This window comes from Maniola hyperantus, chromosome 21, assembly GCF_902806685.2.
Source record: "Maniola hyperantus chromosome 21, iAphHyp1.2, whole genome shotgun sequence".
Lineage (NCBI taxonomy): Eukaryota > Metazoa > Arthropoda > Insecta > Lepidoptera > Nymphalidae > Maniola > Maniola hyperantus.
The window spans coordinates 10,278,613-10,297,128 of NC_048556.1; the positions used below are offsets into that span (position 1 = coordinate 10,278,613).

The 18,516-nt window shown below is 37.9% G+C and overlaps 1 protein-coding gene across 1 annotated transcript in view; it reads right to left on the minus strand.

Moving 5' to 3' along the window:
* The window catches only part of form3 (formin 3), a 136,096-nt gene extending 118,318 nt beyond the window's left edge, over positions 1–17,778 (minus strand). Inside the window, exons 1-2 of the mRNA XM_069505859.1 lie at positions 17,677–17,778; positions 2,518–2,668 (exon numbers count right to left, since the gene is read on the minus strand). The gene's annotated coding sequence lies outside the window, so the exon portion shown is untranslated. The remainder of the gene's footprint in view (positions 1–2,517; positions 2,669–17,676) is intronic.
* Positions 17,779–18,516: the final 738 nt, after the last annotated feature.

Below are 18,516 nucleotides of genomic sequence, written 5' to 3' on the forward strand. Positions count from 1 at the left end.
TGGTAAGTGATGATGCAGTGTAAGATGGGAGCAGGCTGACCTGGATGGGATTAGTATGGCAGTTTTTATTAAACCCACGCTCCTTTGGTTTCTACACGGCATCGTACCGGAACGCTAAATCGCTTGGCGGCACGGCTTTGCCGGTAGGGTGGTAACTAGCCACGGCCTTCCACCAGATTGGTCAGTCCATCGCGTAGGTGACCTTCCTCACCCTCTGGGAACCGTGGGAACTTTTTGATTTCCGGGATAAAAAGTAGCCTATGTGATATGTCCTTCCTCGGGATGTAAGCTAGCTCTGTACCAAATTCATCGGTTAAACCGTTGGACCGTGAAAAGCTAGCAGACAGGCAGACAGACTGACAGACAGACGGACCAACTTTCGCATTTATAATATTAAAATAGTATGGATTATAATGTAATTTTTTACATAATATGGAAAAATAATCATACTGTATAATCATGTGTATAATATACAGTATGTGTGTATGTAAATAAAGCAAAACACCAACAGTGAGCAATAACTCAATTTGTGTGTGACAGCTTGTTTCTTCACCGTTAAGTAAATTGTGTACTTTACTGTGCTCCAAGCTAAAGGAAATGGCGAGAATAACATTATTTACCTTACTTTGGTATTTATAACTAGCTGAGTCCCGCGACTTCGTACGCGTGGATTTAGGTTTTTGAAAATCCCGTGGAAACTCTTTGATTTTTCCGGGCTAAAAAGTAGCCTATGTCACTCTCCTCTTAAACTATACCCATGCAAAAAATCACGTCGATCTGTTGCTACATTGCGACGTGATTAAAGGACAAACCATCAAACAAACACACTTTCGTATTTATAATAGGGGTAGTGATAGCTGTGTGATAATTTTGCTGTTAAAATTCTAACCTAAAAAAATCAAAATGTAGTTTGCAACTAAAAGGTTCTAAAGTCTCCTAATTCGCACTTGGCCATCGTGGTAGAGTATGGCCTAAACCCTTTGATTCTGAGCGGAGACTCGTAGTCAGTTGGTTAACCGCCGATGGGTTGATGATTATGAATAAATAATAGCAGGAATGAGAGGAAAATGGCACTTTCGTAGCATGGATTCAACCAATATCTATCGATAGAATGCTGACATATATTTATTTTTTCTTTCTTCAAAAAAAAAAGAATATTAGCCATGCTAATCGTGACTAATAGTCCCCTTTCCCCTCTAAGTAAGCGTAAAGCTTGTGCTAGGAGTAGGTACGACAATAGTGCAACGGGTGGGGTTTAAACCGGCGCGGCGACAACGAACGGCGGAATTCAGTCCGCTCCGCAACCAGTGAGCTATTAAGGCTCATAATCATAAAATATAATTATGATTCACAAGTTATGGATTCGTTTGGTTTTGTCCTTGTTTCAAGTTAGTTTATCATCTTAGAACATCATAACATCACAGCCTGTTTGATGGAGATCTATAGACAGACAAAAGCTGTGCTGGATAGATCGAGTTGTATACCGAAAACCATCGGATTCAAAAACAAGAGGACATAATAATTGAGAAATTGACTGTAACGTCCATTTTATGAGGGCTTGGTGGTGTAATAAGAAAACGGACCCTAACTTTTGTCTTGGTGAGGTTTGATACAAAAAAATCGATAGCGCTTATGACTTGAGCGTCTAGAAAATTGGTCAACGAGCACTAAGTGAGTGCAATTGTGTAATTTCTATCAATCGACCGCAAGTTCGATTCGTTGATAGATAGCCACTTTGTATTCTTTAGTTGCTAGTATAAATATCGAGTGTGTGTCAAATGTGAAATATGGCCATTCGCCAATCACTAGGTCAGTGTTATTGTACTTACCTATCAAAAAATTTAAGTGATAGGGGTAAGCAGTGTCTTTAAGCGTCTACTAGCGGACGGATGCCCACGTTCGTAAAGATCTAATATTGAAATGCGTTGATATTGTTGAAAACTCGAAGTTGAACGCAGAAAGCAGAACTCTGAACTCGGAACCTCAGGCCAAGTGCGAATCGGACTCGCACACAAAGGGTTCCGTAGCATCGTACAAGAAAGAGCACTTTTTATTTTTTATGTAACCACAAATACAAGGTTTTCAGATTTTTATATGAGACGTTGCTGTTGACTCTAGGTCAACCTAGAAGGTAGGTCTTATAGAAAATTCTGAAAACTGTGAAGTACAAATAAAGAAATAAATCCGAAAATCGTGAAAATGTGGTTACATCACAGAAAAAAATATAACTAAAATGTGTTCATGAACAAATATTATTATTATTATAATGTTTTCAATTTTCAAAGTTAGATAACTATAGCAAGTGACATCATATGAAAGGGCTTTAAACTTTAAAGCAGATTTTTATTTATTTTGACGCATGATAGTTTTTGATTTATCATGCAAAATGTCAAAAAAATACGACTGTAATACGGAACCCTCGGTGCGCGAGTCTGACTCGCACTTAACTGGTATTTTTTCTCTGGACATGCTGAAAACAGTGAAAATCAAAAGTTAAATAATAATTCTATAACTCACCGATAGCAAAATCCAAAAAACACAGCACAGAGTTAGTCCACCATTGTCACATCACAGCACACACAATTATTTTTCGATTATTTTTCGAAATAACTTCACATTGTAATGAGTCGAAGTGCACAGTCACTGAATTTAAGTTGTTTCGTAGAACCTGAAACAAATAAATTGTTTTACTTTAATCTATCTAAATAAATATAAAAGGAAAAGGTGACTAACTGACTGACTGATCTACCAAACGCATAGCTCAAACCACTGGACGGATCGGACTGTTTTGCATGCAGATAGCTATTATGACGCAGGCATCCGCTAAGAAAGGATTTTTAAAAATTCAACCCCTGAGGGGATAAATAGGGGTTCGAAACAAACCCCCCCCCCATTTAACCCACTTAAAAATCCTTTCGTAGTGGATACCTACTCTTTACAAAGAACCCCCTCCAAACTTCATATCTCTATAGGACCAGAGGCTTAGGCTGTGCGTTGATATAAATCAGTCAGTCAGGACTTTTTGAATTTTATATGTACAGATGTAGGTATCTATTTAGGTGTAAGGTTAGAATCACCTCTGGTGTATCATTAAATAATCTCTTCTACGATATTTTTCCCTTACCATAAACAGTATGGCAAAGAAGACCGATACCCATAAACGTTATCAACTTTCTATAAATACCGCGGCTTTACAAAGTGGGTATTTTTAACTGAGGAACTCTCGATGAGATATGTGGCGGTTCATTAAGATTACTTGTTTGTTTTGAATGTTTTTAGATTATAGAGTTTCTATGGATAAACTGCAGATAGAATTAGCGTCATGATTGTCTCAAGCCATCTGCATCGGCGGCTAACTATCAAGAACGGATCTCATCTCAGAATTAGAAGAATAGAATAAAATAGAATAATGTTTATTCGAGGTATCATAATACAATATGGCGTAGGTAATATCGTTCTGTACAGCAGTGCAACACCTCGAACAGGTAGGCCAGTCAGCTTGTGTTGAGACGTCGAGCCCTTCAGACACAAACCTCTATGACAAATATCTGAGGTAACAGACGCCCCAACGCTGATTTTCAGTGACCGCCTTTTGGGGTGTAGCAGCTAGCAGCCAGCTGCAGCAGCAGCCGGGGTCTTCTCCGATTGGCCAGAACGGCCAAGCGGGGGTACGGACTTCGACTCTCGAGGCATGGCATCCTTACCCGAGTGGAGCGCATGGGCAACTTAGTGTCCTGGTGACTGTCTTTAAAAGCCGGAATTTTACCGGCTAGGGTCGGCCAATGAGAGGGGTTTAGGCAGATTTGGCAGTCTCTCATGCCATCAGTCGCAGGAGAGTTGGGCACCTCTGTCGCCCTATAAGTAAATTAATAGTCCTTGAGTTAGGAGGTGCGGTGCACTTTTAGACTTATTGGTTCTGGAGGAGTTTTCTCAGCAGGCGCCGCGCATTGGCAGATTTCAGTTTTCACTGTTAAGATAATTATGGAAATCTCTCAGGCGTGTAATAAAATTTTCCTCACTATGTTTTCCTTTACCCTTAAAGCAAATGATATATTTAAGGCATGATTCCGAACCACGCTGCACGCAGCAGCGCTGCCGCAACAGTGCTGTCACCAGCTGTCACAGTGCTGTCGCGGCACCGAGCTAGACAGCAATGTTCCGCTACATTGCTGCCTAGCTCGGAATGTAATGTCATATAAGCTTATAGAGATTGTATGGGGACCAGTAGTGCCGCGACAGGACTGTGACAGCTGGTGACAGCACTGTTGCGGTAGCACTGCTGCGTGCAGCGGTGGTTCGGAATCATACCTTTAATTGGTCAAAACTTGGACTTTTTTGGCACGATCTAAGACTAGAATCTGAAACCTCACGAAATGCCACTAGACCAGAGAGGCAGTATGTGTAATGCGTACAAAATGAGTTTTCACTCGCCATTTTAACTTTATGTGTCAATTATCATGTCAAAAGTATGATTTTAGTCCTTATCATCGACATAGGAGGTAAAAATAATAAAATAAATAAAAATTGACCCATATAGAGTTCAAATGGCGCGTGAGACTTTAATACGGACTACACAGACCTTTTTTTGGTTTTAATCAGTAATCGAAAGTCTCCAATGGCGTTAAGTAGTGAAACCGCGACCTTCGATATGCTAATCACTGGTAGCTGGTAGGTCCGCGTGTGTGTTTATTTTGTCTCACTTTCGGCGTTTTGGCGATTTTCACTTTTACAGATTATGCCCTAAACTAGGTTAGATTGGAAATTTTGAAGTATAATCCGTACAAATTGACTTCTCACGTGCCATTTTCACTCCATGAGTCAACTGTCATGTCAAAAGTACGGTTCAACTTTAAAATAAGGACTAAATAATGTGCTTTTGATATGACTTTTTTTTTAATCTTTATTTAAAGAGCTTGGTCGCTTATGCGACTACATCGCTCTATAAAGGTTACATAATTTATATTATAATATTTCGTTCCGCCCTAATCTATTTAATTGACACATCAAGTTAAATGGCGCGTGAGCAGTCATTTTGTACGCATAATAAAACATCTTTTGACGTGTTATAATTGGTTTTTGATGTACATAGATGCGGAGAAGTGCCTCAACATCACAACATATTATTATGTTTTGTGGTTTTGACATATCCTCGTGACATGCTACGGTGCCACATGTCTTCTTGATCGTGTCAGTACCGGACTTCTCCAAAATACCTTTTGACAAAATCGGTTAAGCGGATGGGTCGTAAAAAGCAAGTACTTAGACAGACAGACACACTTTCGCATTTATAACATAAATTATTACGGATTTCTTCAAATTCAAATTTGAAAAATAGTAGTAGAGAGCTTGAGCTTCTTAACCCAACTGCACTATAGGAGGGTAAAGCTAATATCAAAACGTGTTGTTTTATTAAAAATTGGTATATATGTTTTAGACTACGGCTAGAGAGTAGAGCCACGTTTAGGCAAATAGCAAATATACTGAGCCTACGCTGTTTAATTACACCATTCACAAATCTACCAAATTTCGAAATACAGGTAGGCACGTAAGGCAAATATTCCGATAAATTCACACAAAAATGAAACGAGCTAGACGAGTTCCCGCTCGGCAAGCGCCTGCGCATCCCACGCGCGGCCTTGCGCCCACGCCCACGCCCAGCCGAAGGTTTCCGAGATCCTAACGTTTATCCACGTAGTAGGTATCTACTGGTGATAATAATTATAGGACTTTCTTTAAACAATATTGGCTCAACTACAGTGCGACAAGCTATCTTGGAAAGGAAACTCACGCGGACGAAGTCACGGGCATCATCTAGTAATCCTAGTTAGTAATAGTCTCGGTCTCTACCTAGTTTCATGTTAAATATTTATACTAGAAAGCCTACTTGTTCCAAAGAGGTTCCCGATGCAGGTAAATAACTGACAATTTGCGATCTAAGGCTTCGTCTCGTTAACCTTTGCTCCGTCGTGGTCCATCAATGGGCATTAGCCATGTCAAATATTTGTAGAGTCCATGCTAAGGTAAGTGCATCTTAGTAATTGCTTGGCAGCATTTCCAATGCGAAAGTTTGAAAAGCTAATAAGTAGCTAGTAGCTTTTAAAGTTATTCAATCGCGGCAAAAGCAACCAACTGAACAAATCCGGACGCAAATGGATAAGATAATATGTTTTTATTAAATTAAACTTAAATATGTTCGAGCATTGCAGTAGGGCAAGGCACATGCTAAAATTACGCCACCCACACAGTAAAAGTTCTCTCTTCTCAAAAAGTCTCTTCTGTACAGGGACAATACTTTATAATCATTTACCCCTTAATTTATTATTATTATTTGTTTTTTATTTTAGTTTATTTTGTTTGTTACCTCAGATTGAGGATTGGTCTCTGAAGCGTTCAATTCACTGCAGCGATCAATCCTTAATCTGAGTATAAGTTTATAAGTTAGAATATAAGTTTACATACATAAGTACAATTTAATACGTAGGTTCTAGTTATTTTTAAGGAGCGCCAGCTCGCCAACAAACTGGCTCACCAGTTTGGCGAGAAAAAATAATGTAAATATTTAATATTTGGTATTACGCTTGTTATAAAAATTAAAAAAAAAACCCCCAAAGATATTATGAACACAATTGAAGTTCCTACATTTAAAGCAAAATTATTGAAATTCTTAGTGGAAAAAAATTATTACTTTGTCAACGATTATATAACAGAAAAGATATAAGAAATGACTCGGACAAAATAATATTTTAAGGTATCTGTAAATAATATTTTAATGTGTACTATGTATTTTTAATGTAGTTTAAATTAATGTATCATTGCATGCCGCAAGGTAGAATTTCGATGTACACTAATAATACCTTTAAGATCTGTAAACTAACCCAAATTCTCAACAAAAAGAATTGAATTGAAATGAATTGAATTGATAGATTAACGCTGGTTCCCCGGGAATCCATTAGGTCGCTAGCCATCATCCCGACCTGCCCCCGATTGTGTAAGAAAAAGGTATTCATCGTTCGTCAACAAGTTGGATTGGTTGATTCGCTGTTTACATTTTTTGACACAAAGGCAGAATTTTTTGACGATTACGATAACGATGAAAACGTTATTCTTACACAATTGAGGGGCAGTGCTGTTACGGGGGTAAAATTTTGACAACCGCGGAAGCGGATGCGGATTTTTACAAGTTCATATCCGCAGATGCGGTTTTAAGAATTTTTTAAAGATATTCTAATTACATAAGTACATAAATAAATGAAAATCGATTTAATTTAATGATTTATTTAATCTGAGAACAAGACTACTTAAAACAATTTTAGTCGTAAGTAGGTACCTACTTATAGCCTACAGAGAGAAAAAACTTTGTTCAAAATTTAAAAATTGATGATTTTTTAAATTGAATTGTTCCTCATCTGTAAAAGCTCCGCATTGATTGATGCGAAGCGGATGATGAAGATCTCTGAATTAATGCGAATATTCCGCCTTTGCGGATGCGGATGGAAATATCCGTGACACCCCTGATCCCGACTATTGCCTACCTGCCATTTCAGTGAGTGCAGAAAAATCTATGATGGCAAGAGCTTTTTAAACATTTTATCTCTCATTAAATAAGAGAAAAAACAGTGCACATTGTGTTTAATTAGATTCCCAGATATCCCTAAAAACTGAGTAGGGTGCTAGGACCTAGACGCCAACATCTTACTTAATGCCTAAAAAAAAATCAAAGTATAAATAAATATAATAATTTTTTCCGTAACGTTTCCTAAACCAATGTAGACGAACTATTATGGCATCGAATCCATTACATAAAAGTAAACCTTAAGATGTCATCAATAGATTTTAATATTGAATGCAGTTGCCCTGAACATTATTAATCGCAGTGTTAGATGACAAATTCAATGCTGCAGCTGGTGAAATTCAGTGAGGTCTTTAAAATTATGCAATAAGATTTAAAATTGATTACACATTAGTTTGTCAACTGCAAAATAATAATTGTATTTGAACGGATGCGTTTCAAGTGTCGAACGTGAGGGGGATTTTGATTGTTTTTTTATTGGTTGACAGATATTGCGGGAAGGATGATTCCTGACTTGGATTACACAGTGACAGGTCTGGGTTCGATTCCTGCTCCTCAACTTACTATGTAGTTAGAGTTCCGTACACCCGAATTAAATAACGGATCACTCGTGTCTCTGTCTGTATGTCTGTCTGGCCATCTGTCACAGCCAATTAGGTCCGAATCTACTGGACCGATTAAATCGAAATTTGGTAAGTGCACACATACATTTCTGTGACCAAAACACGGACGTAACTAAACTAATTTTGAATTTGGACTTTTGAGGAGCAGATAAGAAAATTAAAAAAATATAGATATACTTTTATGTGAAAAAATAGTTCTTTACTTATTGATCATGAAAACCTATAGGTAAGAAGTTTATGCTCTTAAAATAATAAGGGAAGTAAATCTTTCAATATTGGGCGTACAAACTTAGTATTCTTCGTATTCTTAAGTATTTTAACTACATATTCTTCGTACTGAACCCTCTCCACGATAGTTCAACTCGCACTTGTCCGGTTTTTTCCGCTCTACTTCGAGCTTCATCGTCGCATCGTTAGGTTTTATAAGATCCAGTTGCAACTATCTCAAAATTTTAATTTTAAAACTAAATAATTTATCTATAATAACTTCAGGATAATATTATTCCACGATGTGGTTAGTTTTAAAAAGAATACACAGTTAATTAAAACATCAACAGCCAAAACGTAAAACGATTACTGCCTGCAAAATAATGCGAAATTAACTTTAATTTGTATGGTATAAGGTTGATAATGGATTAAAAACATGTGTGTGTCTTATAAGGCACGAGTCGACCGTGAGTCAAAATGTAGTGTGACTAATGCGAGGTTCCGACCTTAGTCAGGATTACATTTGTTCGATGCGGTTTTACTTGAAATTCACTATTCAAATTTCAATAGCTCTACTTAACGTAACTGCCGCTAACTAATAGGGGTAAAATTTCCAAAAACGAAAGGGTCCTTAAGGCTTAAAGTACAATGTGTCCAGTTAAAAAGTGCACAAACGAAAACACGTGGAAATAGGCTCTATATCGTTAAAAATCGGATTCGTTCGGATCGATTCGGATCGGAAGAAAGAAGAATTGTGCAATAAGACCTACCTATCTGCCAAATTTCATGATTCTAGGTCAACGGGAAGTATCCTGTAGGTTTCTGACAGACAGACAGACAGACAACAAAGTGATCCTATAAGGGTTCCGTTTTTCCTTTTGAGGTACGGAACCCTAATTACATGATTATTAATTAATGATATTACCAAAAAATTATGAGACAACTTTGAAGTTCGATTCTTCGTAAGCTCGAAATCTGTGCAACATAAAGAAAAATTGCCTTTATAAAAAACACGTTTGAAATCACAGATAAGTGAATTGTTTTACTTGATCGGGCTATAAAATATACTTTATATTTTATAGTCCGATCAAGTAAAACTACTGAACAGAAATAATAAGTAGGTAAGTTATATAATAATAAAGTTAACACCTTTTTACGACCGCGTAAGGCAAAACAGCTTTATTTTAAACTTGGATAGTGTTCATTTTAATTTAGCATCAAAACCGGGAGCCGCAGCAGAATCAGCTGAAAACGGCAAGCGCAAGTATGCCTCTCTTATCGAGGGTTACATTTTTGTTCCGTTTGCCGTGGAGACCCTGGGGCCATGTAGTCTTAGTGCTAAAAAATTTTTACATAGCCTCACCTGGTGACAGAAGGGCTGGCTCATTTTTTTGCGCAATGGATCAGCCTGGCTGTCCACGTAAATGCAGCACTAATTAGATAAGGCTAGCTTTAAGTTTCATTGTAATATTTTCATTAAAAAAAACAACAAAAAAAACATAAAGTAGTCATTTTACTGTATGCCCATGTAAGTAATTATTTTGTTCATAATATTATTTCAATGTACGAACTATATGTGCCCTGCCCATTGCCACTTCAGTTTCGCAACCCGTTGAGCTATGTCGGTTACTCTAGTTCTCCTACGGATCTCCTCATTTCTGATTTGATCACGTAGAGAAACTCCAAGCATAGCTCTCTCCTTCGCCCGCTGAGTGACTCTGAGCTTTCTTATGCGGCCCCATAGTTAGCGACCATGTCTCGTATCCATATGTCATCACTGGCAACACGCACCGACCAACCGATAGACGTTGGGGTCCCAAGGTGCTGGAATGGCGACCTCGCACCGGAAGACGCAGCGGTGGAAGACCCCCCACTAGGTGGACGGACGACATCAGACGAGTCGCAGGGAGTCACTGGATCCAGGCGGCGCAAGACCGTGGCGTGTGGAAGTCCCTACAAGAGACCTATGTCCAACAGTGGACGTCTATTGGTTGATGATGATGATTATTTCAATTTTGATAGGTATGATTTTGATTGCGGATCGGAACGTGTTTCAGAGAATACGTCCAAATATTATTAAGATTATGATGAAACTACTTAATTTTGATGAAAATAAATATTCGGCTTGCCCGTTTGATCTATTTCGTAGTGGGACGAGGAAGCGATGGCCCTTAGAATGTGACCCAGCTATTTGTGTGACGTAGCGAAACGCGGACACCTTCCGTCGGCGGCAGTCAGTGGCGAGCGACATCCGTAGTTACAACACCTAGCTCTATAGACTATACCCCATTGGAATTTTAACAAGGGATTGTGATGTTATTTGCCATAGACCTGTTATTTGCTTATTAACTAAGCAAATTTTTCACAAGAAAGAAAAAGAAAGAAAGAAAAGAAACGTATTTTCGTATAACGAATTTATACAATTGTGTCACACATCACAACTTAAAGCTAAGAGCTGGTTATTCCGGCGCTTCTTCCACCTGAGAACAAGCAAAAGAAGCGCCGGAACAAACTGTCATAAGGGACAACAAATATAATTATACCTACCTCTGTACCAAACATTGCGCGGGGCCTGATCTCTTCGGACCCGAATTTCTAAATGACCCAAATTTGTAACCTAGCCTCTTCGAAGGAGGGATGGGGGAGGGGGAGGGGGGTCCCCGGGCACAGACTATCTAATAGTACTACGCCCCGAGTTCGATCCCGGGAACGCACTTCTAACTTTTCGGAGTTCTATACGTTTTAAGTTATATACGTTGGAAGACCTCCAACCCGCTGGACTGATGACCTTAAGAAGGTAGCGGGAAGTGGGTGGATGAGGAAGGCAGAGGATCGTGTGTGGTGGCGCGCTCTTGGGAAGGCCTATGTCCAGCAGTGATTGATACGTTTTAAGCAATTAAGCATTAATTGCTTGAACAGTGAAGGAAAACATGGTGGGGAAGCCTGCATGCCTGAGAGTTTTCCATGATATTCCCAAAGGTGTGTGAACTCTGCTAATCCACACTTGGGATGCGTGGACTATGGCCAAAGCCTTCTAATTCTCAGAGGAGATGGCCAAATGATGATGATGATGATGAACAGTTAAATCTATTGTGAAAATTGATGTTTTTTTCTCATACCATTGAGTTATCAAGTCTTTTTACCCACATTTTTAGTTGCGTGGGACGCTTCTCATCCATATAATGTTTGGCTATTCAAATAATGTTTTATATATCACCGTTTATAAATCAGCCATTAACGACCAATATACATGTGAAATGGTCCCATATTAACCTAAATCTCAAGAGAATCGGTAGACCTACAAACCTAGTTCATACATTTAAAGAACCTAACCGAATATCACAGATATCTATTGAATTATTCATAAAGGGCTATTGGGATCAATCGAGATGGAGATGCGATAAGATTAAGTGACACCATCCCATAGTTAACGTGAATAAGTTCTGTTTTATAGATTTTTATTTTCTTGTATTCAGATACAAGGTAGCCCTTAACTGCTTTCTCACCTGGTGGTAAGTGATGATGCAGTCTAAGATGGAAGCGGGCTAACCTGGAAGGATTATGGCAGTTCTTATTAAACCCATACCCCTTTGGTTCCTGGCATCGTACCGGAACGCTAAATGGTTTGGCGGCTCGGCTTTGCCAGCAGGCTGGTAACAAGCCACGGCCGAAGACTCCCACCATACTAGATCAGAGAAAATTTGAAAATTCCGAATTTCCCCTGCCGGGCATCGAACCCAGGACCACAGTCACACGAGTAGATATCCTACTCGTGTGCCGCAGTGCTCACCAATGTGCCAGGGAGATCGAGATGCGATAAGATTGAATGGCACCATGCCTACTCGTGTGACCATGCCATATGGTTAATGTGAATAAGTTCTGTTTTATAGAAATTGTATTTTAAAACAATTAAGAGGACCTTGAAATATTATTGACCTCAAAAGGGCGCTCTTTTAGGGTGATATATCTAGTAAGTTATTTCTTGGACGAGGGTACCTATCTATGGAACCTCAGAATAATGGAACCCTTCGTTTGCGAGTACGACTCGCACTTGTTCGATTTTTTTAACTTCCTGTTGTTAATTTTGGAACTTTTAAAAATTGACAAACTTTTAGAATGGTCGCTAAACGGTCGCGGTGTTGCGAGATGCATCTGTCGCAGCCCGCAGGTCGCACCTGGTCTCAGCGGCTATACCAAATGTTTTGACCCGAGATTTCTCTTAAATAGCTACTGAACGAGTTTCGCTTTCGTTTATATTTTATTTGATCTTGAACTTGTATTTTTGTGTCATAGAAGTTTTTGGTAGCGGCTTCGCACGCACGACGTAAGTTTAATTGTTTTTTTTTTAATTTTTGATCTACAATTTGTTACCTACAGACGTTAGTACTATTATATCTTCTGTGCTACAGAAGAATGATGCCTAAGCTGTGATAGCTTATAGTCGACGCATTTTAAACTGTTACATGCAACTGTTACTGTTACTGCAACTCAATACACTCAAATTTGATTTGAGTACCTATAGGCACTAAGTTTTCGATCCAATTTTACTTTATTTTTAGGTTAAGGATCACTTACTGACCATAAAATCACAAACTGCTGAGAGATCCAGGTGGAGCTTCGATCGCAATCTTGAAGGAAAGTTTTTGGCCGATATCTCGAAAACTATCCACTTTAGGACAAAAGTTATGTAGACTATTATTGTAGAAAATCAAATTTCGCATGTTTTGTTTCCTGTAATTTTTTTTGTAAAATTTTCCGTTTACTATTTATGTCCGATTTAATGAACCGGTTTTTCCAACATTTTAAAAGTTATCGGCCGAAATAGAAAAACCGGTTCATTTAATCGGCCATAAATATCATATATATCATAAAATCACAAAATGCTGATCTGTCAGCATTTTGTGATTTTATGGTCAGTAAGTGACCCTTAACCTAAAACTACTACTTAACTTATAGGTACTACTACATAAGGTATTAATTTTAAGATCTCGGTTTCAGGATTTCAGCCGTTTATCAAACTTCTCGATAGCTCAACGGGTAAAGCAGCGGACTGAAAACTGTAAGGTCGCCGGTTCAAACCCCACCAGTTGCACTCTTGTCGTACCTACTCCTAGCACAAGCTATAACGCTTAATTGGAGGGGAAATGGGAATATTAGTCAGCATGATAAATATATAGGTATTATTTTTTATTATTATATTTTTTTGTTATTAGTTTAATTATGTAGATTAACTTAATTAGCTTTTAAGGTTTATTGTAGTAGGTATTGTGATCAAATAAAAGTTTTCTTTCTTTCTTTCTTTCTTTAATATTCTTTCTTTTTTTAAAGTGGCCTAAAACCTTTAGGGAAGGTAATTGCAGGTATTTCGCAGTAGTTTGGCACAGCCGTATCTTGTACTAGTTAATAGAGCATGTAACATACAAGTTCACACGTGGGACGGGTACGATAAAAAGCAAAAGCTGACATTGACAGTTGCAAGTGAGTAGTCAGATAAAACCGGATCAATCCCACGCGCGGGCATGTAGCCATGTGTTAAAAGAACTACTGGTTTCGGTGGAACTATTCGCCAATAAGTATTGAAAGTTGTTTTCATTTTAATATTCCCGCTTCTGGGCAAAGGCTTAGTTCCAGTAAGCTCTGGCGGTGACACTGTGAAAACGGTAGCTTTATTACAAGCCCATATCTCTATGGTTAGCCCTTGACTGCGATCTCACCTGATGGTAAGTGATTATCTAAATATATAAAAGGATTGACTGACTGACTGATCTATCAACGCACAGCTCAAACTACTGGAAGTATCGGGCTGAAATTTGGCACGCAGATAGCTAATTAACTAATTATGACGTAGCACAGACATTTATCCACATTTTACTACACAGTTTACTACTCGGTGTGACGTAGGCATCCGCTAAGAAAGGATTTTTGAAAATTCAACCCCCAAGGAGGTGAAATGGGAATTTAAAGTGTAGTCCACGCGGACGAAGTCGCGAGGTTAAGCTAGTGCAGTCTAAGATGGTAGCAGGCTAACTATGAAGGGGTGTGGCGGTAGGTAGGTATATAAGTAGTTATTAACCAGGGGTGTTACGAATGTTCGCATCCGCATCTGCAAATGCGGAACATCCGCATCCGCATCAATAAATGCGGAGCTTTTACGGATGCGGGTTCATATTTACAACAAGGAACGACCAGCAAAGAATGTGGGTTGTGATACCACATATCCAATCCATTGACCAATCAAAAAGTGTACAATGGTACCCAACAGGGGTGTTACGGATTCTCGCATCCGCATCCGCAAATGCGGAACATTCGCATTAATTCAGACATCCGCATTCGCATCCGAGGATGTGTACTTCTATTAATCTGCATCCGTATCCGCATTCGCGGATGTCAAAATATTGGCATCCGCAACAACTCTGGTATTAACCATGTATTCATCATCATCATCAGCCTGTGGACGTCCACTGTTGGACATAGGCCTTCCCTAAAGAGCGCCACCACACCCGGTCCTCAACCTTCCTCATCCAGCCACTTCCAGCCAGCCTCTTTATATCGTCGGTCCATCGTGCTGGAGGGCGTCCCACACTACGCTTGCTACCAAGTCTAAGTAATGTATTAAGTAATGGAAACCATGTATTAAGTAATGGAAAATTAACTATTTTCATGATTTTCGCCAATAATAAAGTACAGCTGTTCCAGTTATCAACAACCTTGCGATATCTTGAGTTTATCTCAAAAATCCATTACATCGTTATCAGTTTCAAATAAACTCCGCTATCTACTGATATCAGTTAAATTTACACGCACAGACTGAATATAATTAGGGTTCCGCACCCCAAGGATGCCAACGGACTCTAGGCTTAAAGTAAAGCTCCGTTGTCCGTCCGTCCGTCTGTCTGTCTGTAAGCGGGCTGTATCTGGTAAAGCGTAATAGCAGGTGCAGAGATACAAAATTCACAGAATGTGTATTTCTATTGCCACTATAACAACATAATGTATAGTATACTAATATTATAAAGAGGTAAAAATTGGTAATTTGTTTGTAGGGTAGGTAATCTCTGGAACTACAAAACCGATTTTGAAAATTATTTCACCAGTAGCTACATTATTCCTGATTGACATAGACTATATTTTATTTTCTAAAAAAATGGAGATCCCTACGAAAATTTTAATAAGTGAAGCCGGGGCGGGTCGCTAGTATAATGAAAATATCAAAATGGTTGCCTTGAAAATTAAGAAAAATTAAAAAGTATTAGGTGAATCTTGTACGATGGTACGGAACCCTTGGTGTGAGAGTCCGACTCGCACTTGACCGATTTTTTATCGGGTTTCCTATATCAATTTTCATAGAGCACTAACTGTTTACACAACTAGGTACACTAATAATTAAGTATTATGTAGATTCCATCTACTTGTACTAACGCAATTTTTTTTACAAAAACACGACTACGCTGCCAAAAACAAACTAAAAAGTAAAAAATTTAACATTTGAAAATGGCGTCATATAGCAGCCAACTTAAATATTTTTTCAAAATATTTATAGCGAGTGTCGCTCAGGATATCTGTTGAGGCGTTTAAAAGTTATGGTGTTATAATGAAACACACACAATTACATACATACAGACATAAAACCTGAAAATTTTGATAAACTACTTTTTTGAGCAGTTATGTAAAAACAACAACTTCCTAAAAGGCCGGCAACGCATTGGTGGTTCATCTGGTGCTGCAAATCTTCATGGGCGGTAGAGGTGACCCGCCTGCTCGTTTGCTCGTCATTTTTCAGGAAAAAAAAACCCTCCAAATAAAATATTTCAAATCTTTATATGAGTAAAGTATAGCTTCTAATCGCTCGATTACTTAGTAATCATTGTTGTGTCATCGTCGTGTTAACGCCCGAAACATCATTTTTATCAGTTGATAATATTATTTATAATATTGAAACGTCATTTTACTATCATTTTCTCACGTACACATGAAATATTTATAGCCGAAAAAAATGTGTGAAAATATTCTTTTCAGAAACTAGCTTATGCTCGCGACTTCATATGGACTACATAAATTTCAATCCCCCATTTTACTCCCTTAGGGGTGGAATTTTCAAAAATCCCTTCTTAGCGGATGCCTACGTCATAATAGCTATCTGCATTCCAAATAGCCCAATCCGTCCAGTAGTTTCAGCTGTGCGTTTATAGATCAATCAGTCAGTCAGTCAGTCACCTTTTCCTTTTATGTATTAAGATTAATTATTTATTATTCTGGAGGTCAAGTAAACAAAGTAAAATATTTCTAACAAAATTCTAATAGGTATGATTTTTGTTTTAATTGTACAAAATTATGTTCAAGGTTTGAAAGTTAAATTTTTTTAAAATATATTATAAATAATTCATAACTTATATTTATACAGACTCACGTACAGGTACTGTAATTATTTAGAAAATCTTTTCCGGACTCTTAAAGAATTTCAAAAACAGGCTAGAGCTTTTATAAAATAAGTAGGTAGGTACCTACCTACCTAGTTTAGAAGCTATGATTTTACTTTTTAGTTTTTAGTGTTCGAAAAAATAATTCAAAGTTTGTCTCTACCTATTCAGAATTTTAAAAAACGGGCCGAATTGAAAACCACCTCCTTTTTGGAAGTCGATTAAAAATACAGAGCTTTAATTTTTTTTTAAACTTAGGTTTGAAAAGAAGCTGTTTTATTGTACCTATAGCCTATAGCTTCTTAACATTATAATTACAACAAAACAAAAGCTTTTAATTAGGAACCTATTCTGTTATTAAAACCTTGATTAAAAGAACGTCTGCTCTACATACAGTACCTACCTACTTCCTACCTACTTTGTTTTTTTAAATAAGCCGCAAGGCGTTTCATTATTTTTAAATTAAAATTAACCGTTACCATCTACGACCGTTCATTTCAAATTTAAAAAAGAAAAATAGAGCCTTTACTCATAGACTAAGAATTTCTCCATTATTGCGGAGGTAAAGCAATAGATTTTCTCACTTTTAACTGTTAAAATAATTACAAATTCATAAAAACTTGCGTAACATAGCAATTTCTTAACTTCTAAACATCTAACACTTTAACGTTTTAGTCAAGGTGAGGCCTCAAAACAAAAAATAATTTATGCACGTAAGTACAACAAAATCATAAAGCTGTAAAAGGGGGCGAAAATTCGCAACGGTCGTTCAAAAACACTATTACAATTATTTTAACGACCGTTAACTTCCGGTCAGAGCTTACATAATATTTAAAAAACAAAAGAGTACTTAACATACTTAAATCAGCACTCGAGTGACAGACGTCAAAGTTTGGAACGCGCGCGCGATCTTATTCGGAACACGAGACAAGCGCGCTACTAAAGCGTCGGTGGCAGACTGGCGCGCGTCCTTCGACTTTCACTGCGTACGACAAAACGACGGTGATATACACAATACTCAAGATATACAGTTTTTACATGACACACATGACAGCTGTTGTGCCAAAAATAAAATGTAAAGTGTATGTAAAGTGTATGGTCAAACATGTTTGTCAAACACGCCGTCAATCAAATTTGCCAAACACGTAGTTTGTTTGACAAACACGTAGTTTGTTTGAAAAACACGTAGTTTGTTTAGCAATAGCATCAAACACGCCCGCAGACGTTCAAATAATTTGACAAACACTTAATATTTGACCAACATGTTTGACCGTTTACAGGGCACTGTGCTTAAACGCTTCTTTAGAGGACGATTCAAACGACATGTGTCATATTCAATCGTTTTTGCATTAAGGTTGTGTACATGACACATAATTTCGTTTAAATCGTTACCTAAAGAAGTCCCTATCTTGACTATGAATTTCGATGTTAATATTGCAGTAACTGAAGCATACTGAAGTTTGAGGCAAGCGGTTAGCAAATGGGACTACTTACTAACAATTCCGTCCGCTTGAAAAATATTATATCAAACTCCTATTTTACTCCCTTAGGAATAGAATTTTCAAAAATCCTTTAGTTGCGGACGTTTACGTCATAATAGCTATTTGCATGCCAAATTTCAGCTCGATCCCTCCAGTAGTTTGAGCTCTGCATTGATAGACATTTTAAGTATATATTCAAGACAATATTTAAAAAAACA